This window comes from Schistocerca americana, chromosome 2 (assembly GCF_021461395.2).
Source record: "Schistocerca americana isolate TAMUIC-IGC-003095 chromosome 2, iqSchAmer2.1, whole genome shotgun sequence".
Taxonomy (NCBI): Eukaryota; Metazoa; Arthropoda; class Insecta; order Orthoptera; family Acrididae; genus Schistocerca; species Schistocerca americana.
Genome location: NC_060120.1, coordinates 163,931,151 through 163,952,867, shown reverse-complemented (window position 1 = coordinate 163,952,867; position 21,717 = coordinate 163,931,151).

The following is a 21,717-nucleotide window of genomic DNA, read 5'->3' as shown; positions in this document are numbered from 1 at the left end:
ACGCGCCGCTGCGGAGAACCCGTCTCGCGACCGCCGATCCCGAGGCAGCTTCGCGGCGGTCGGAGAGCGGCCGATAGGGTCGGGTTTTTTATGTGCGCCCATAGACCACTCCCGTGAAATGAAACCCTTCAAGTTACGACTGAGCTGGGAAGCGCCGCTGCATGCGAGCCGCAGAGACCGTCGTGGAGAGTCTCCGCGATGGAGTCGGAGGACCAAACGCCGAGGGAACCTATCGGGAGAGAAACGGTCTGCATTCACTGTTAAATGAAAGTAGCCGTCGGATATTGATCTGCCACCGTGACTCTGCGTTATAGCAGCCTCTTATTTCTCACCACCCACAATCTGAAGCTAGGCTGCAGTGCCGGTGCACAAGTGAAGCAGAGCGTGTTGTTTATGTTGGTAACTGATACTTCTTCACAACATGTTAACACCGGCTAGTAACTGACTCATCCGATTTTCTTTCACTTGAACCCACCGACAATAGCAATTTCTTTACATGACTTTATTCCACCATAGCTGTCAGTTCTCGGTTTATTGGAGTTAATATACAACCCTTTCTCACTCGCTTCTCAACGATTGTTTACCTTTCCTCTCCTACGACACCTAAAACTGCAAGTTTTTGTCTGTCCATCCCTCCGATTTCAGGTCTTAGGCCTTCGGCCGTTCATTTATGTAATAAAGTGAAACACCTACAGCCGTCCTTACAATGTTATTTATTATACGGCTACCAGTTTCGGTGCTTCATTTCACCATCTTCAGGCCTTAACCGACCCTGAGGTGTTAACTCTAATGAGTCTAATCGTATACATGATTCATCAGTGGCCAACATGTGTGAACTGATTTTCCCAGACTACCTGTGACAACGATGATATGTCTCCAACTCATCAAACTAGTTAGTGGTTGGAAACAAAATGTAGTTGTGACAGGTAGTCTGCGAAAACAAGTTCATAGGTGTTGCCCACTGATGAATCGTGTATACGACTAGAGTTAAACCTCAGAGTCATTTAAGGCCTGAAGGTGGTGCAATGAAGCACCGGAACTGGTAGCCATATAATAAATAACATCGTAACGATGGCTGTAGGTGTTCTATTTTATTACCTAAAATTGAAGTCTCGCTTCTGTACAAGCAGTGGAAAACTTCTCGCTCCCTGTGTTTTATCCCAGGTACCTTCCTCATTTCAGCGAGATTGTTCCGTGCACCACTGCCAAAATCAAGTCGAGTTATAGTTGTATGAACTTAATTTGTCCGTAGCAAGAGAAAACTATGAAAATTTCCCTGTCAACAGATTGCAATCACTCCTCAGCATCCAAGAGTTGTGTATGTGTAAGCAAATGTGCCACGCGGGATTATCCGAGCGGTCAGAGGCGCAGCAGTCGTGGACTGTGCGGCAGGTCCCGGCGGAGGTTCGAGTCCTCCCTCGGGCATGGGTGTGTGTGTTTGTCCTTAGGATAATTTAAGTAGTGTGTAAGCTTAGGGACTGATGACCTTAGCAGCTAAGTCCGATTAGATTTCACACAGATATGAACTTTTTTTTTTGTACGCAAATGTGAAGATAGGTTCAACTTACGATGCCACAACAGGAAAACTAATTGAATTCAATGCAACTGAGTTCTAATTATGAAATAAATCGTTCGGTTAATAAGGAGATCTGATTATAGGTGCTAAACCCCATCATAATTAGTCAGTAACAAATACCCACTTGAGCACAACTCAAACCAACCAACTTAAAAACGTTGTATTTTGCCCTTCGAAGAGAAAGACTTTCAGAATCTTGAAACGAGTAGCATACATTTATCCACTACATCACTAAAGTTATACCTACACCACCACTAACACACTGTATAATACAAGAAAAGCTAATTTAAGTTTAATGGTACGAAACAAAGGGATAGGATGATTTGTAAATATGTTCAACACAGTTTAGCGAATAGCTGCAAGTACTGTGACTAAATCCGGCACAGATATAAAAGGAGTGAAATGCAACGGAGTATTCTTACTACTTGACTAGAATACAAAAATACATGAAAGCGTTCCAATTAGCATGTCCAAGAAAATAGCTACCGAGAATCCTGAAACGAGTAACATATACTGCGTAACACACGAATGACACGAAACAAAAATTTAGGACAAAATTTAAATATGTTTAACATAATTTAGCGAGTAGCTCTAAGCTACTGAGTGTAAATCATGGACAGATATAAAATATGTGTGATTTAAGCGAGGTTCTCTAAGTATACCGATCTAGTAATGCCCTCCTTCCCGCCCCCATCGCTGCCCGGATTCATTAAACATAGTGCTTTATATACCAGCATAACCTCCGCACTTTAAATATTTTAAATCCCATCTATAAAGGAGCTTCAAAGCTCAGATTACTTTACAAATGAGCTAATATGATAAATATTTGACTTTAAGCATAAAAGAGAGAAAAGATTTAGTTAAGTTTTGGAACTGTGCTAGTTCGTTGAGTCACTAAGTGCTCTCATTATGAAACATTTGACGAGTATAAACTGAGTAATCTGCGCTCCATTTGAAGTTAAAACAAGTTCTTCCTGCAACTCAAAGTTTATGACGTCATACCTCCTGAACTGTGTGTAGAAACATGATATAATTTTGCACGTTCATACTCTGTATGCGGGGTGTTGCGAATAGGATTTTTAGTAAATAAGTAATAAATTAAAAAGTGATGCCTGATGTTAAGGTTTTACTGCACTCGTTTTAAGCTGAAGATAATTTTTCACGCATTTAAATATTTTTGACGTCGTATCTTCTGATCTATGTGTGGTACAATTATATAATTTTGCATATTCATCCAGCGGTATATGTTGATACTGTCTGCAAACTGTGTTACAAATAGCGTTAGTTGTAAAGAAAAAACAAATTAAAACGTCATGCCTCATGCCGAAGTCTGACTGCCTGAGCAGCGAAAATCTAATAACAGACGAACTTTTTTGCTTTAGTCAGTTTGTGGGAGGCATCAGCGAGAAAAGGTTTAATAATGGTTCGAAATTACGCATAAGGTTTGTTAGAAGTCACTCTGCCTCAAATTAACATACATTTTCTAATTGAAATAACTGTCTTATTATGCTAAGCTTTGAACATAAGCTTATACCTCTTAATGAGCAGATTATTACATTATTTTAAATTTTTAAACTTGGTCAGTTACTACGTGAAATTTTGAAAATCAAATTTTTGCTGACTCTGAAGTGAAACTGATACGAGATTCCTGGTATCGGATCTCTGGATAGTGTTACAGTAGTGCTGAGCTGTTACCAAAGGTTTCGCTCGCGTCTCAGTAGTTTTGTTAAGATGAATGATGGCAAGCAAATGAGCTAAAGCACGTGCAATAACGTCAGCTGCCTGGCCTTGTATGAGTGTTCGGATAAGCTTAGCTCGTGATGTGCTACATACAGGAGCTATACATTATAAGATGTGTATACTATGCACTAATTTTACAATGTTTTTATCACGATTTATGTTTCCTGATGTAAAAAATGTTCTATTTCTTTACTGTAAGGGTTTAGGGTCCTATTTTTTTGACTTTCCAACGTAGCCTAAGCTCTTCCACATGCTTCAAGCTACCTCCATGCGAAAATTGACCAATATCGTTGCAGCGGTTTGGTCGTGAAAACGTAACGGACAGAGTTACTTTCACACTCGTTATATTAACAAATGGAAGTGTATATTAAACACTTTTGGGGGTTGTATAAGCGCTACATTCACTACCTTGACTCGTATTATGTAGGACATCGACCAATAAAAGCATTTTCACAAAAATGATAAAGTTCAAAAGTTAGAGAGTAAATGGCTTTTCCAAGGAGTAAATACTTTTCCCAAATTCGCATAAGGTTTTCAGATCAGTAAATATCTTGTACTGCACACTTTTTAATGTATCCTACGTCCTTTCGTAGCGTCCAAGCTATCTTCGTACCATATTTCACCAAAATCTCTCAAGTGGTTTCGTCGTGAAAAGACAGTGTTACTTTCGCATTTATAATAGTAGTATGAATAGACTCCTGAAGCCGGTTACTAAAAATTTAGAAAATTACATTGCTCCTTGGTTCCTTTATAAAAAAAAATTTCGCGCAAGACCTTGTAAACAGTGGTGGAAAACAGTGGTAGCCTCAGCTGATACCGAGGTCACAGAGGTAGAAATATATTTTTATACTTATATTTAAATTCAAATGTTGTAAATTTCAGGTCATGCGGATCATCTTTATGGGTTTCACATGAATGAAAAACTGTTTTCATGTATAGAAATAACGTCCAAAAATACCATACCGACGCTGACCACCGGAACGGTATTAAAACCATTTTTTGTTGATGATGCCCACTGGGTGACAGTTGTAGTATTTATTTGACTGAGACCATGGTCAGTGTACTATGTGAATGATTATTTACCATCCTGAGGCATTTCATAAAGAGTGCACTAAAGCAACATACAGTTTAGATCCCCCTCTTGTGGGCTAAAATACCCTTTGTTAATGTGTAGGCTGTCAAAAGTATTTTGCTGTAGGACGTACCAGAGAGAAAAAAGATACAGTGACCATAGTTTAGCTTCACATTAACACTGAGCGTGGGGGTTGTTGAAGACTGCTCTAATCAGTTTCTGTACAAGAGGTACCTAATGAAATTTCTGTACCAAATTATTCTGCGATGTGAATTATCAGGTACGGTGTACAAATACTGACCAGTCTTTCCAATGAGGTATCTGTAAAGCATACTTTAAAACATGATGCTGACTTTAGGTAGTTGTTAACATCTCAACAACACTACCGTAACAGCACTGTATAAATGGAGGAGAGGTTTGCCTTTTATTCAGGTATCTTTAATATACTTTTTTTCGCTCTACGTTTCCGTTCAGTAAACACGCGGTCAACGTACGTAAATTTAGCGGAACTTGCTAGTATGGGTATAAAGTCTTGAAATAGCAGCTGATGGATTTTAATATTTTTTATGTACTGCTTGTCAGTTGGTTATTAATTTCGGTGAATACAGCGTGCCACATTTTCATGAAATTAGTTAAAAAATGTTCCAACGAAAAACTAATGCGTGTTCTGACTTTATGGGTTCTTTGAGAGGACTTAAAACGAACAAAATTAATGGTACGACACAACATTGACAGTTTATCAAAAGAATATAAAGCTGCAACTGACATTAAACTTTTGATATTCGTCCCACTTCAAGCTTTGACGTCGGTACCCTTTCCTCACAAATGATTTGTGTCTGAATACTGTGTTAATTATATTCACTGCTCCCCGTGGGTTGCACTGTATTGCTTTTTGCGCTGCTGTATTTTACAGACATTACGTAGCGCAGTACTCGTTGAGAAAAAAGAATATTTGTTAAGTAAATATCGACTGGGTAATGATTAACAAGTACTGTGTTGCCGCTATGTTTCAAAAATACTTAGCCAATTTAACATCATTTCCGGATTTGTACCGTAGAACTGATTGACAACCGACTTATAATAAGCAGCCTAACAGCTATGTGTCACCAGGATCGTAACAAGAAACGGGACCATCGTATCAACGACGGGATTTTTTTAAGCATCTTGGACGACATGAATTTTCCTGATATGAGCGATTTTGGTCACAAACAGTCGTCAGGTTTGTTTAAAAAAGGAAATGAAGTGCACTAAAGATACTAACACGTGAATCTACACATACTACTAATTTCTCGCTGCGATTTTCGTTGTGTATATGAAAATTTATCTCAGGAAGTGCTGTACGCCGGCCGCGGTGGTCTAGCGGTTCTAGGCGCGCAGTCCGGAACCGCGCGACTGCTACGGTCGCAGGTTCGAATCCTGCCTCGGGCATGGATGTGTGTGATGTCATTAGGTTAGTTAGGTTTAAGTAGTTCTAAGTTCTAGGGGACTGATGACCACAGATGTTAAGTCCCATAGTGCTCAGAGCCATTTTCGAAGTGCTGTAGAGGTTTTGATACGGCTTTCAGTAGAGAGACTGATTCATATTATAAACACATCATCCTGCCGTAGATATTTCGTGTAACTTATAGGAAGCCGGGGGGGGGGGGGGGTGTTAATACACTGCCGGACGAAGAAAGAGAAACGCCCATAAAGTGATTAGGATACGAAATGAAGAAGTGAAACATCACGGATAGAGAGAATATGTAATGTTATTTCAGTGAGCCACAGAATCGAGTGAAATTTACAAACAGCTTGGAGGCAAGAGGCTGCTAATCAGCATGACTTTTCACCTCTCTGGTTTGGCTGCGTGCACTGATTCGATTGGAAACAGTGTCATAGAGTCAGTATATCATCTTCTGAGTCAAGGTGTCACACAGATTTTGTTAATGGTTCTTCATATTCTATATAATGTCACACGTACTGCTGTGCCACCAGAATTCCCTCAGTCACTCCCAGCCTTGATGTGAAGTCACACTCGACTGCTCCCCACGTCATGAATCGTTGTGCAACTCCAAAGCATTGAAAGAAATGTCACAGCCATAATCGCCAACGATGGTCATACAAGGTAGTGTAGAACCAGGCTTCATTGCTGAATACAATGTGAAGCTGTTCATCAGCAGTCCATCCTTCTCATGCGGCAACTCGTGTCTTGGTGTTAACGACAGCCTACGCATGGATCGATTATTCCGTGGTCAGGTTGTTGTTACTCGCCGATAAATGGTACGGAATGACACAGGATGTTGCAGGGAGTCCATTACTTGATCTATGATTGCAGGCACAGGTGTGAAGAGGCTACAAAGTATGGTGATCGTCCTTCTTGAGTCTCAGACGAGGTCGACTAGAACCTCGAGGAGGAGCATGCCTGCTCCCACGTTCCCATCCAGTCCAACATCGAGCCACGGTTACATCCGAAAGCCACTCATATCCGGAAGTGGCACAATTAGACCATCCGGTCAAATGGAGGCCGAGAGTGAAGACAGTTTCTAACGGTGTCACGAGATGATAACGCCTTCTCACACGCTTACGTGGCACCTCCACCTCCTTCACTGTGACTACTCAACATCTGGCGCTGTTCACGTCCCTTATATACCATATCAAATCTTGTAATGAACACGTACAACGCTAATGTAGTCTCGTGTCCGTACTACCTGTCACAGAGAATTGCAACTTTTATATACACGATGATGCGTATGTGTACCAAGTTGCACTACAGTACGACAATGTCTTCTGGCTGGTTCACATTTTTTGTCAAGAGCGCATATAATTTACAAAGAGAAAATTATCCACTTATGGTGCAAAGTAACATGTCAGTCTGTGTGCTAAGTAAACCCCTCTTACTCTTCCCCTTTTCTGTACGACTATTGGGCGACGTCCTTTAATCACATCAGACTAAGTTACTTTATAAATTCTTGTCTATTGAGCAAAAGCTCAAGGGGTCTCTATCCAGTTGGTAGTGTTGTGATACCGCGACGATTAGACAGATATCATGTTATGTTCTGTGTAGACCCCGCTGGATATATTTCTCAAACAGCTATCTAAAAATGGAGTCGTCATTGTCTGCTAGTCAGAAAATAGAAGAGGGTCTTCCTCTGACATTCCCGTCAGGATTTACTTTTTTCTCCATGTACTTCCTTCTTATTAGAGAAGAATATAAAAGTGTTGATAATATGAGGGTGATTCAAATAATAACCCTTAAAGTGCTGTTATATTTTTAATTGTAACAATGAACTCGAAACTTACATGCCATTTTTCAGAATAGTGTCCCTGACATTGAATGCACATATTCCACCGCTTCGGAGGTTCATAGATACCACGATAAAAGAATTCTTTTGGCCACTATTTCACCTGTTCGTTACTTCTGAAACGTCAGCCTTCCATTGCTTCATTGAGTGCACCGAACCGGTGAAACTCATTAGGAGTGAGGTCTCGTGAATGAGGATGATTTACCAGACATACAGATACAATTTCCTGAATAGTCTCACCTGTCTTACGAGCTTTACGCGGTTGGGCGTTGTCATGATGTATCAATATTCCTGAAGTCAGAAGTTCTCGTTCTTTACTCCTGATATGAAGGCTAAGTTGATTTTTCAACCTGTTTCAATAAGAAGCACTGGTTAAGGTCACTGCCCTATCCATGTAATTCTCCAAAATTACTCCATTTGGATCCCAGAAGAGAATGGGCATGACTTTTCTAGCAGACGGACTAGTGCGGATTCTCTTGGTTTCAGGCGATGACCCATGGCGCCATTCCTTGCTTGAAGTTTTCGTTCCTGGTTGTTGATACTGGACCCAAGTCTCATCCCAGAAATATGTCACCTTACAAATGGAAACGATGCAAAAGTCCTTCTCAGACATCAACACGATCGTCCTACAATTCGTCAGTCAACTGACGTGGCCCTCATCTTTCAGACACCTTATCGAAGCGCAGCACATTGTGAACAATATTCTGCGATGAAACAATACTAATCCTAAAACTAGCAACTATTTCGTTCAGAATAACGCGTCTGTTTTCCTTTACAAGCTCCACCACTAACGCAATGTTCTCGTTCGTAACTAGGTGGTAAGCCTGCCTGGTCTAGCATCATTCACGGAAGTGACACCGCTTTTAAATAGTTACACCACTTTTAAGCTTACTGTACCACTCGTACACTTGCTGCAACGACAAATACGAATCACCATACCGCACTCTTATTTTGCGATGAATTTCGATCGGTTTGACACCTTCGCTACACAAAACATACGTTACAGATCGCTGCTCAATCACTGTGCTTGTTGTCAGTGGAGCGGGCAACTTGTGAACGTTGCCGCCATCTGCTGCTTCGGTCACTTTCTGAACCTCAAGAAACACTATTGCCACCTACGAACTCCATTGCACAACTTTTCGAAATTTTGTGGAACTGTAATAATTTCCATTTGAATCAGCCTCGTATAATTGGTGAATGGGAGATAAATTACTCCTATCGGCAGGCCATTAAGTTGATCAGATAACGGCTAACTTCTCATTTTAGCAGAGATCTTTCTAGTTTTTTATGGAACAACTAGGCCATTCCCGACCTTCGGCAGAGGATGTTGATGGATCAACATACCGAAAGTGAAGCCAGGGGTACGCATTTTCAGCGAAATAAGCTATCAAATACTCTTTTGAGATTCCGCTGCTTTAACGGCCCTTCAGTGCCTCAGTCTATTTACTGTTCATACTCTTACAACAAACAAGCGAGAAAATCGCAGATAAAATTTATTGACACACGGGGTGAAGCACTCAAGACCGTCGAGGTCGATACTCAACATTGTACGTGTTGCGCACGTACTGGATTACGGACGTGAGCTCTTTGCAAGAGGCCTCCCGTCTGTACAGTGCGATATTCGCAGTTCGCGACTATCCAGAGATGTGCACCCCACAGCACACCCGACGGCACTCAATATGTAAATATAAAACGTGATGCCGGCCGGCGCACGCTCCCATCCCGTATGTGCGTCGGCGTCTCTGTCCTCGTCTGTCCGCCTCATTCATTTATTTGTCATTGCCACCGCGTATTTCATTCAAATCCGTCCGAAACACATACGTCGCCGAGAGCTACAACTGCCCGACTCCCGTCTCACTACCACACTCGGGGGCCCGACGCGAAGTTGCTCTCCATCACACATTGTTACTTAAGTAATTACATGCTGCACAGATCATTCAAACGCCTTTTTTCATGTAAATGACGTGGAACAAGTTAGGTTATTTTATATACACAAATTCTTAATTTCACTTTAAAGTACATATTATTTTATCATTTCTGCTCAAGCAACTAGACTTCAGACTAAGTATTTTCTTATTTTTCTCAAATATTTTACAGGATACCATATTTTAAATAAAAATTCTCCGATGGCAGAGTTTGTGGGAACACCGGAAAAATTGTGAGTCAAAGCGTTTTATGCATGGTGTTTCCGCAAGAGCGCGAAAAAATTTTACAGACCATGGAGGATGCTCCACTGAACAGTTTGAGGTAGGGTTTACATCAGTTACAGTTAACTGCAAATACCGTCACTGGCACAACGAACGTACTGTATCGTGCCATCGATCTCAATGCTAGCATGACGTCGGCGAATAAGTTTCTGACGCACCCTCACAAATATTCCTGATGTGTTTGAATCACATAACACGCAGCTACAATTCTGGTAACTAATTCCAACTTCCTATCCACTGAAGGCTCATACACAAGTGGCTTTACATATCCCCATAGGAAATAATCATGGGGATTCAGGTCAGGTGACCTCGCAGGCCGTGGAGTACCACCTCCTCTTCTAAGCCAGCTACCAGGAAACACATTATTGAGATCGTTGCGGACGTCCACACCGAAATAAACAGTTTTCGTGACAGTTGATGCCTGTTAGGAAATCGTCCCCTGTACAGCCTTTCAGCAGCGAGAACGTTGCAACGTACTTCCCTATACGCAATGTGGATGTCAGTGAGTTCTGCAAAACTGTACTGGTACTGTTCCATCGTATTGTACTGTACGTCTATGAATAGTACTGTGTAATGAATGGGTTCTGTCGCTGATTCACAGCACTTTCTGTTATGGGCCAATGTAAATACGATACAATAGAGCCACCTTATGGGCAATAAAGTAATCAAAACCTGCATCCTTGACTTAATAGTAATCCTTGTTTCCTTGTAGGAAATGAAGTATATAGAAGTAAATAAACTGCACAGTACGTGTAAACGTGTATGCATGGTGGTTGCAAATGAGCTGGAAAACAGTAATGCCAAGCAAACGTGTAGACAAGTTTACTTCCATTTACTTCCATGTCTCCCTAAGCTGCCCCCCCCCCCCCTCACTCTCTACGGTTCCCTACCCGAGAATTTTTCAGTGGAGCATTCTCTATGTCCCGTTACATTTTTGCACACTCTAATGGAAACACCATATAGAAGGAACGAGGAGTGCCTCCACAGACTCAGCGAAGAAAGGAAAGCACGGAATACATATCTAAAACACTAACAGGACACGTGTGAAGACATCATAGAATAATTCCAATAGTAACAGAGGGCGGTAGAAGGCTTAAGGGAGGGTATCGAGTAACTGGGAGCGAAATAACTACATCCAGAGAGATTCATGCCAAAAGAAGCTCATTTCTTAAATCCAGTACTACGAAAAAAGAAAAAGTCATGACCGTGAGGCTTCACAATAAGAAACACTGATTAAACCACGAGCCAAAGTGAGACTTCGAGAAATATGGCAATGATATTTAAATCAGCTCAAAATGGCTCAAATGGCTCTGAGCACTATGGGACTTAACATCTATGATCGTCAGTCCCCTAGAACTTAGAACTACTTAAACCTAACTAACCTAAGGACATCACGCAACACCCAGTCATCACGAGGCAGAGAAAATCCCTGACCACGCCGGGAATAAATCAGCAAATCGCAATCGGGTGCCGTATCTGTCAGAAAGACTAGACGCGCACCCAGTCTGGTAGGCGCGGCAATAACACGAGTAAACTGGAGGCAAATGCTAATTATAACATGTAAAAACAATTATCGATAAATACGGAAACGAGAAAAAGGTACAAAGTAAAATTATGAAAACAGATTACTGCAGATTACGCACAGAGTATGTGAAAACAAAAATAATCTTCAAAGCCCTAAATATAACGTTAATAAAACTCTGGTGATACTAAGTGAAAAAAACACATTTAACAACATTGTAACAGGTAATAATTAATTTGATAGCAATGCAATATCGCATATCGGTACGCATGCAACAGCATGCACTACCTACTACGTTCCGAAACGATGCGCATAATAATCGAATTTTTCCCGTGCTCACACCTCGGGTCCTGTTGGTAACAGGGCCAAGAGTTTTAGATAGCCCTTGTTCTAGGGACCATTTGTGTACCCAACAGAAGAATCCTCTTAGTGACGCTATCGTACTCTACAGCGTCGAAATATGATTATTACACATTTCCTCCTGCTTAGGCAAATGGAGCAAACCGATTGGTTCTTTTTTTGCATTTTCTATAGTCTAAGTGCGCCTTAAGGACGTTATGGAGCACCGTTATTTGGTGGGCGGTTCCTTTGAAAGCCTCCAAAAACATTTTTTCCATTTTCTGGTACATCCCGGGCAGTCGGTTCCATCACGGATATACACAGCAAACATCTAACATTTTTACGAGGTACTCCTACGATCTCGATCTTCAATAACTTCCAACATTATCTTCATGCCTTTAGAAGTTGCCGAGATAAAGAGTGTCGAAGTTACCCTATTTCTACATGTAAAACACACACGTAAAACCCACTATGAGGCTAAATCTAAATAATAAATAATCGAAGCATATTGCACAAATTAGGCATTTATCTAAAAGTTCAGTCTTCCCCTTTTTTCAAAAATCCTTATCTTCTATCGAGAAACACCCCGAAAATTCGGTATTTAGATACCAGAACCGAGCTGCCAATTCCAAAAAAGCTAAGCACAAAAAATGGGTGTAATTTTTTCAATATATTCCTAAAATCACTAATGCAAACAACCTTGAAAATTTCTCTGCAGTTTCGGCACATATCTGCAATTTCGCTTTTGCATTGTTCAGTTAGAATCAGCCCAAAAAATAACGGATCTCTACGTGTTTCATGCGATGCTCAATGTCAACTCAAAGCGCTGGTTTGTTTCTCATTAGACACAAAATGATTTTTATAGCGCAATTTTACACACCCATTCCACAGACAGTCCCAAATTAGTCTAGGTGATGATCGTATTATTGATATGTACTAACAGGGCAGTAAAACTCGAAAAATAAACAGCAATCTGGCTGTGGCTCAGTAGCGCTGGTTGGCAGTAGGAGTCAGCGCTGGAGCAGTGTTTATTATTAAAAGTCGCTGCTATTGTACACACATCAAAAAACGTTTTGCGTCACCCCGGTTCCCAGAACTCTTGAAGATAGACGTTGACTGTAAATTGTTTCAGAGACACAGTCCCTTTGACTGTTCAGAGATGTCACTAAATCCGCCCAAAGATGTAAACAACCATGCAGAGCAGCGCCTATTAGATGGAGGGGTCCAACAGCTGATCAGTTCCAGACATTCCACCAGGAAGGAGGTACACGGCTCGTGTTGTCTGTAGTTCAACCATGCCTAGTCAGTCAAAACCGCGGTTCGATCACGTTCGCATTGTTACTTTGTGCCAGGAAGGGATCTCAACGAGGTAAGTGTCCAGGCGTCTCAGAGTGAACCAGAGCAATGTGGTTCGGACATGGAGGAGGTACAGAGAAACGGTCGATGACATGCCTCGCTCAGGCCGCCCAAGGGATACTACTGCAATGGATGACCGCTACCACTTCTCGGAGGAACCCTGACAGCAACGCCAAAATGTTGAATAATGTTTTTCGTGCAGTCACAGGTCGTTTTGTTCGGACTCAAACTGTGCCCAGGAGGCTGCAAGATGCGTACTTCACTCCCGACGTCCATGGCGGGGTCCATGTTTGCAACCACGAGATCATGCAGCGTGGTACAGATAGGCCCAACAACATGCCGAACTGATCGCTCAGGACTGGCATCAGATTCCCTTCAGCAATGAGTGTCGCATATGCCTCCAACCAGACAACCGTCGGAGACATGTTTGTAGGCAACCCAGTCAGGCTGAACGCGACGACAATTCGCGCCCCTATCGTCCACATCTTGTGAATGACTTCGTTCAGGATAACGACATCGCTCGACTAGAGAAGCCAGTATGTTCTCCTCACATGAACCCTACCGGACATGCCTGGGATAGATTGAAAAGGGCTGTTTATAAATGACGTGACCCACGAACCACTTTGAGGGATCAAAGCCGAGTCGTCGTTGAGGAGTGGGACAATCTGGACCAACAGTGCCTTGATGAACTTGTGGATAGTGTGCCACGACGAACACAGGTATGCATCAATGAAAGAGGATGTGCTACTGGGTATTAGTGTCACCGGTGTGTACAGCAGTCTGGACCACCGCATCTGAATGTCTCACTGTATGGTGGTACAACACGCAAAAAAAAAAAAAAAAAAAAAAAAAAAAACATTCAAATGGCTCTGAGCACTATGGGACTTAACAGCTGTGGTCATCAGTCCCCTAGAACTTAGAACTACTTAAACCTAACTAACCTAAGGACATCACACACATCCATGACCGAGGCAGGTTTCGAACCTGCGACCGTAGCAGTCACACGGTTCCGGACTGCGCGCCTAGAACCGCGAGACCACCGCGGCCGGCGGTACAACATGCGATGTGTGGTTTTCATGAGCAGTAAACAGGGCGGAAATGATGTCTAGGATGATCCCTATTCCAAATTTCTGTACAGGTTCCGTAATCCTCGAAACTGAGGTGAGGCAAACTTTTTTTAATGTGTGTATATCGATAAAATTAATATTGCACTAGACTAATCCGAGAACGTCTATCTAACTGGCACGTAAAATTCCGTTTAAAATAATTATTTTGTTTGTAACGGGAAACAGACCGATGTTCTCCGTCGACAATGGACTTCTCAAGCAAGAAATAATGGGCACTATTTGCTTGTGCTGACTCCAGCTACAAAATGCGAAAACGAAGTTGTATATATCTACTGAAATCTGGAAGACGCCAGAGAAAATACACCTGACAACTCCTAGGACGGCAGGTTTGTGTGTGTGTGTGTTCGCGCGCGAAGTGACGAAAGTCTTGCGATAGCGATATGCGCATACACAGAAGGCGGTAATATTGCGTACGCAAAGTATAAGAGTATGAGAGGGCCGTGCGCTTTCGAAGCTGTCATTGGTACTCAGGTCATCCATGTGAAGAGGTTTCCGACGTGATTGTGGCAGCCCGACGGGAATTAGCAGACTGCTAACGCGGAATGGTAGCCGGAGCTAGACCATGCGACGTTCCCCTTTCGAAGCCATTGCTGAATTCAGTATTTCGAGAGAGACAGTGTGCCACAGCAGGTGACCGATGCTAATGACTTTTCTAAGAACACCACATCGGCTCTGTTGGGCTCTTGACCACATCGGTTGTACCCTAGATGACTGGAAAACAGTGGCCTGGTCAAACGAGTCCAGATCTAAGTTGGTAAGACCTGGTAGTAGGTTTATAATGTCACGCAGACTCCACGAAGTCGTGGACTATGACACAGTGCAATCCGTCGGTGCGCCCATAATGGTGTCGGCTGTGTTTACATAAAATAAACTGGGTTCTCTGGCCCAGCAGAACCGATAATTGACAGGAAATGGTTATGTTCAGCTACGTGCAGAGCATTTGCAGCAAATAACGATGAAATATTCATGGATGACAGTGTCCGATATGAGCGGGCCATCATTGTTCACGATTTGTTTCAAGAACGTTCTGGGCAATACGAACGAATGACGTAGAAAGCCATATTGCCGGACATAAATCCCAATTATGGGACATAATCGAGATATATGATGACAGTGGGGAAAGACAAGTCAAGAAAGTCGGTGTTCGTACCATTAAACGTAATATCGGCAGCTCTAGGAGAACAAAATAAATAAACATTAACGGAAGAAAACAGAAAAAATTGTTATCTGTGTTCCGCACTTTCTAGGCGTAGTTTATTTATGGTGATATTCTGCGTATTCAGTCAAACTGTTTTCACAAATCGTGCAGCGTATTTCGATGAGCGACCCCCTCATCTGCTTCAGATGTTGCGAGTGTGGTGTTATGTTTTTTCGCCGCCGGAATTCCACATTGGTTGGAGTCCAGGTTAGCGAGAAAACGTAACATCAAAACTCAAAGCGCCTAAAAAGAAGTCTAGGTCGGTCGTCCGGATACTGTACACAAAATGCAAACAACAACTCAGCTTTATACACTGGCCCCCCATTATTTTTATGCCGTAATCAGTTTACTGTCTGCATCTAACGTCAACAGACAATGGAGTAACATGTTGCGTCGTAGGGTGACACAATGTTGGCAGGTCACTGCCGCGAATTATGGAGTGTGAGGCAAGAAAGAATGACGCTGAGTTGATGGCCGAAAACTCAGTAGAGAGGGAATGTTACGGCTGGAAGTATCGTGAGCTCAGAATCAATATTCAAAAACAAGGCAACAACAGTTAAACAAACACACACACACAAGCGCACACACACACACACACACACACACACACACACACACACACACACACACACACACACAGCCGGCCGCGGTGGTCTAGCGGTTCTAGGCGCTCAGTCCGGAGCCGCGCGACTGCTACGGTCGCAGGTTCGAATCCTGCCTCGGGTATGGATGTGTGTGATGTCCTTAGGTTAGTTAGGTTTAAGTAGTTCTAAGTTCTAGGGGACTGATGACCTCAGATGTTAAGTCCCATAGTGCTCAGAGCCATTCTTCTTCCACACACACACACACACACACATACACACAAACGTCGAGAGAAAGAGAGAGAGAGAGAGAGGGAGGGAGGGAGGGAGGAAGGAAGGAAGGGAGTGAGAAGGGGAGGGGGAGGGGGAGGCTGAGAGAGAGTTAACATGCAAAGTCCAGGGCCAGAAAGAGAAGTAACTGTTGTCTTTGAGAATCGGCTTACAGAGGCTTCAATATCGACATAAAAACAGTGGAACCATCCCCCCCCCCCTCCCCCCCCGAACAGATGCTTATTTTTTCAGTAGCAGACCAACACCCACCTCCACGTGACGTGTTTGCCGCGGCCCCTCGTCTCAAGCACCAAAGCCACCTGCCACACAAGTAATATCTAGGGCTCTGTGGGTCGGTTTCCAAATCGCTGAATCCGCAAAATATTACATGAATAGAAAAATTTCGAAATTATGTATGAAAATCTTTTATAATAATAGGTAAGAAGAGCGGGTTAGCCGCGTAGTCTAGGGCGCCATGCGACGGTTCGCTCGGCTGCCGCCGTCGGAGGTTCAAGTCCTCCTCCAGGTATGGACATGGGTGTGTGCGTAAGTTAGTTTACTTTAGATAAAGTAGTGTGTAAGCTTAGGGACAGACGACCTCAGCAGTCTGGTCCCATAGGAACTTACCTCAAATTTCCAAATAATAATAAATACATGAAACACAAAATCGTATCCATAAAATTAGATTATAGATTTTTGTACGGACATAGGAAGACTTGCAAGAGTTAAAGTAAAGATGACATCAATCTGATGACTAGTTTGAACTCCACATGGTTTACTAGGCAGGTTGAGCGTGATGGGACCTAACTTCTGAGGTTATCAGTCCCCTAGAACTTAGAACTACTTAAACCTAACTAACCTAAGGACAGCACACACATCCATACCCGAGACAGGATTCGAACCTGCGACCGTAGCAGTCGCGCGGCTCCGGACTGAGCGCCTAGAACCGCTAGACCACCGCTACTGCAATGGATGACCGCTACCACTTCTCGGAGGAACCCTGACAGTTGTTTTTCGTGCAGTCACAGCTCGTTTTGTTCGGACTCAAACTGTGCCCAGGAGGCTGCAAGATGCGCTACTTCACTCCCGACGTCCATGGCGGGGTCCATGTTTGCAACCACGAGATCATGCAGCGTGGTACAGATAGGCCCAACAACATGCCGAACTGATCGCTCAGGACCGGCATCAGATTCTCTTCAGCAATGAGTGTCGCATGTGCCTCCAACCAGACAACCGTCGGAGACATGTTTGTAGGCAACCCAGTCAGGCTGAACGCGACGACAATTCGCGCCCCCATCGTTCACATCTTGTGAATGACTTCGTTCAGGATAACGACATCGCTCGACTAGAGAAGCCAGTACGTTCTCCACACATGAACCCTACCGAACATGCCTGGGATAGATTGAAAAGGGCTGTTTATAAATGACGTGACCCACGAACCACTTTGAGGGATCAAAGCCGAGTCGTCGTTGAGGAGTGGGACAATCTGGACCAACAGTGCCTTGATAAACTTGTGGATAGTGTGCCACGACGAACACAGGTATGCATCAAAGAAAGAGGATGTGCTACTGGGTATTAGTGGCACCGGTGTGTACAGCAGTCTGGACCACCGCCTCTGAATGTCTCACTGTACGGTGGTACAACATGCAATGTGTGGTTTTCATGAGCAGTAAACAGGGCGGAAATGATGTCTATGATGATCCCTATTCTGTACAGGTTCCGTAACTCTCGAAACTGAGGTGAGGCAAACTTTTTTTAACGTGTGTATATCGATAAAATGAATATTGCACTAGACTAATCCGAGAGCGTCTATCTAACTGGCACGTAAAATTCCGTTTAAAATAATTGTTTTGTTTGTAACGGGAAACAGACCGATGTTCTTCGTCGACAATGGACTTCTCAAGCAAGAAATAATGGGCACTATTTGCTTGTGCTGACTCCAGCTACAAAATGCGAAAACGAAGTTGTATGTATCTACTGAAATCTGGAACACACCAGAGAAAATACACCTGGCAACTCCTAGGACGGCAGGTTTGTGTGTGTGTGTTCGCGCGCGAAGTGACGAAAGTCTTGCGATAGCGATATGCGCATACACAGAAGGCGGTAATATGGCGTACGCAAAGTATAAGAGTATAAGGGGGCCGTGCGCTTTCGAAGCTGTCATTGGTACTCAGGTCATCCACGTGAACAGGTTTCCGACGTGATTGTGGCAGCCCGACGGGAGTTAGCAGACAGTTAACGCGGAATGGTAGCTGGAGCTAGACCATGCGACGTTCCCCTTTCGAAGCCGTTGCTGAATTCAGTATTTCGAGAGAGACAGTGCACCACAGCCGGTGACCGATGCTAATGACTTTTCTAAGAACACCACATCGGCTCTGTTAGGCTCTTGACCACATCGGTTGTACCCTAGATGACCGGAAAACAGTGGCCTGGTCACACGAGTCCAGATTTAAGTTGGTAAGACCTGGTAGTAGGTTTATAATGTCACGCAGACTCCACGAAGTCGTGGACTATGACACAGTGCAATCCGTCGGTGCACCCATAATGGTGTCGGCTGTGTTTACATAAAATAAACTGGGCTCTCTGGTTCAGCAGAACCGATAATTGACAGGAAATGGTTATGATCAGATACGTGCAGAGCATTTGCAGCAAACAACGATGAAATCTTTATGGATGACAGTATCCGATATGAGCGGGCCATCATTGTTCACGATTTGTTTCAAGAACGTTCTGGGCAATACGAACGAATGACGTAGAAAGCCATATTGCCCGACATAAATCCCAATTATGGGACATAATCGAGATATATGATGACAGTGGGGAAAGACAAGTCAAGAAAGTCGGTGTTCGTACCATTAAACGTAATATCGGCAATCTAGGAGAACAAAATAAATAAACATTAACGGAAGAAAACAGAAAAAACTGTTATCTGTGTTCTGCACTTTCTAGGCGTAGTTTATTTATGGTGATCTTCTGCGTATTCAGTCAAACTGTTTTCACAAATTGTGCTGCGTATTTCGATTAGCGACCCCCTCATCTGCTTCAGATGTTGCGAGTGTGGTGTTATGTTTTTTCGCCTCCGGAATTCCACATTGGTTGGAGTCCAGGTTAGCGAGAAAACGTAACATCAAAACTCAAAGCACCTAAAAAGAAGTCTAGGTCGGTCGTCCAGATACTGTACACAAAATGCACACAACAGCTCAGCTTTATACACTGGTCACCATCATTATTTTTATGCCGTAATCAGTTTACTGTCTGCATCTAACGTCAACAAACAACGGAATAACATGTTGCGTCGTAGGGTGACACAATGTTGGCAGGTCACTGCCGCGAATTATGGAGTGTGTGGTAAGAAAGAATGACGCTGAGTTGATGGCCGAAAACTTAGTAGAGAGGGAACGTTACGACTGGAAGTATCGTGAGCTCAGAATCAATATTCATAAATAAGGCATCAACGGTAAAACAAACACACACAAAAACACACACACACACACACACACACACACACACACACACACACACGTCGAGAGAAAGAGAGAGAGAGAGAAAGAGAGGGAGGGAGGAAGGAAGGAAGGGAGAGAGAAGGGGGAGGGGGAGGCTGGGAGAGAGTTAAAATGCAAAGTCCAGGGCCAGAAAGAGAAGCAACGGTTGTCTTTGAGAATCGGCTTACAGAGGCTTCAATATCGACATAAAAACAGAGGAACCATCCCCCACGAACAGATGCTTATTTTTTCAGTAGCAGACCAACACCCACCTTCACGTGACGTGTTTGCCGCGGCCCCTCGTCGCAGGCACCCAAGCCACCTGCCACACAAGTAATATCTAGGGCTCTGTGGGTCGGCTTCCAAATCGCTGAATCCGCAGAATATTACATAAATAAATTTCGAAATTAGGGATGAAAATCTTTTATAATAATAGGTAAGAAGAGCGGGTTAGCCGCGTAGTCTAGGGCGCCATGCGACGGTTCGCTCGGCTGCCGCCGTCGGAGGTTCAAGTCCTCCTCCAGGTATGGACATGGGTGTGTGCGTAAGTTAGTTTGCGTTAGATAAAGTAGTGTGTAAGCTTAGGGACAGACGACCTCAGCAGTCTGGTCCCACAGGAACTTACCTCAAATTTCCAAGTAATAATAAATACATGAAACACAAAATCGTATCCATAAAATTAGATTATAGATTTTTGTAGGGACATAGGAAGACTTGCAAGAGTTAAAGTAAAGATGACATCAATCTGATGACTAGTTTGAACTCCACATGGTTTACTAGGCAGGTTGGGAGTGGTATGGTTCAAATGGCTCTGAGCACTATGGGACCTAACTTCTGAGGTAATCAGTCCCCTAGAACTTAGAACTACTTAAACCTAACTAACCTAAGGACAGCACACACATCCAGGCCCGAGGCAGGATTCGAACCTGCGACCGTAGCGGTCGTGCGGTTCCTCGGCCAGGAGTGGTATGCCTTTGCCCACTTTCGATATTTGAATTGACGTACTCCGCCAATTGTAGCATGACGCACACTTTAACATGCACTGCGAACCACAGTGTAACTGGCGATTTTTCAGTTCAACAAACACCACACGTTTAAGAAATCATAAATGACATATAAAATATTCTAGGACTGACCGAAGATCGAATCCGAGACATCATGTTGTAATCGGGAACTTTACCCATGAACAGCTCCTTTCGGCTTTTTTTTATTTTGTTAACAAACATCTCCTGAGGCGGAAGAAGAGCTTGCGGGAAAAATCCTCAAAACTGACGTTAAATCGAACCTGAGATCGTCACCTGTATTCCAAGACTCCACTATTCCTTTTTACCCGAGCGAACATAAACAACTCTTAAAAAACAAATTAATGCTCATCAGTTTCGCATTGTCGGCTTCTTCTGCCACGAAAATAAATTTCTTCTTCTTGTTATTTCGTTTCCTTTTTCTTTCGTATGGTCATCGATTTCTGTTCTTGCCGTAATATCAGAATTTTAAGTTTTGCATGTATAAACACCTACTGAACATATAACGAAAATGAGGACATTTTCGTATTTAAAGAAAAAATGGGTAAATAAACTTAAAGTCACAAGTATAAGTAGAAAGTAATTGTCTCCCCTCTCTTGAAATAATTATTGTTTAGTACGTTACTTATAGTAAAATAACGATCAAGTGTCTTGGATATGTGGTTCTGCAATTTTCAGATCCATTTATTCTCTGCCCTTCTACTATCAGAAAATTAACAAAACTTCACAGTTCTTTGTCACTTTTACTTACGATGCAGTGCACATAGTTTCCCATAAGTCATAGTACTATGTTTGGTTTCGTTTTCGGATAGTGTCTCTTCTCTGGTTTCAAAACTCCTTTTATTTGGATGTAAAGGTTTGGTTTCTTCCACTCAATGAAGCAAGTAACTTGCCGTTCTGATCACTTCGGTTCTATACACCATTTCTTCGTATACATCAGCAGC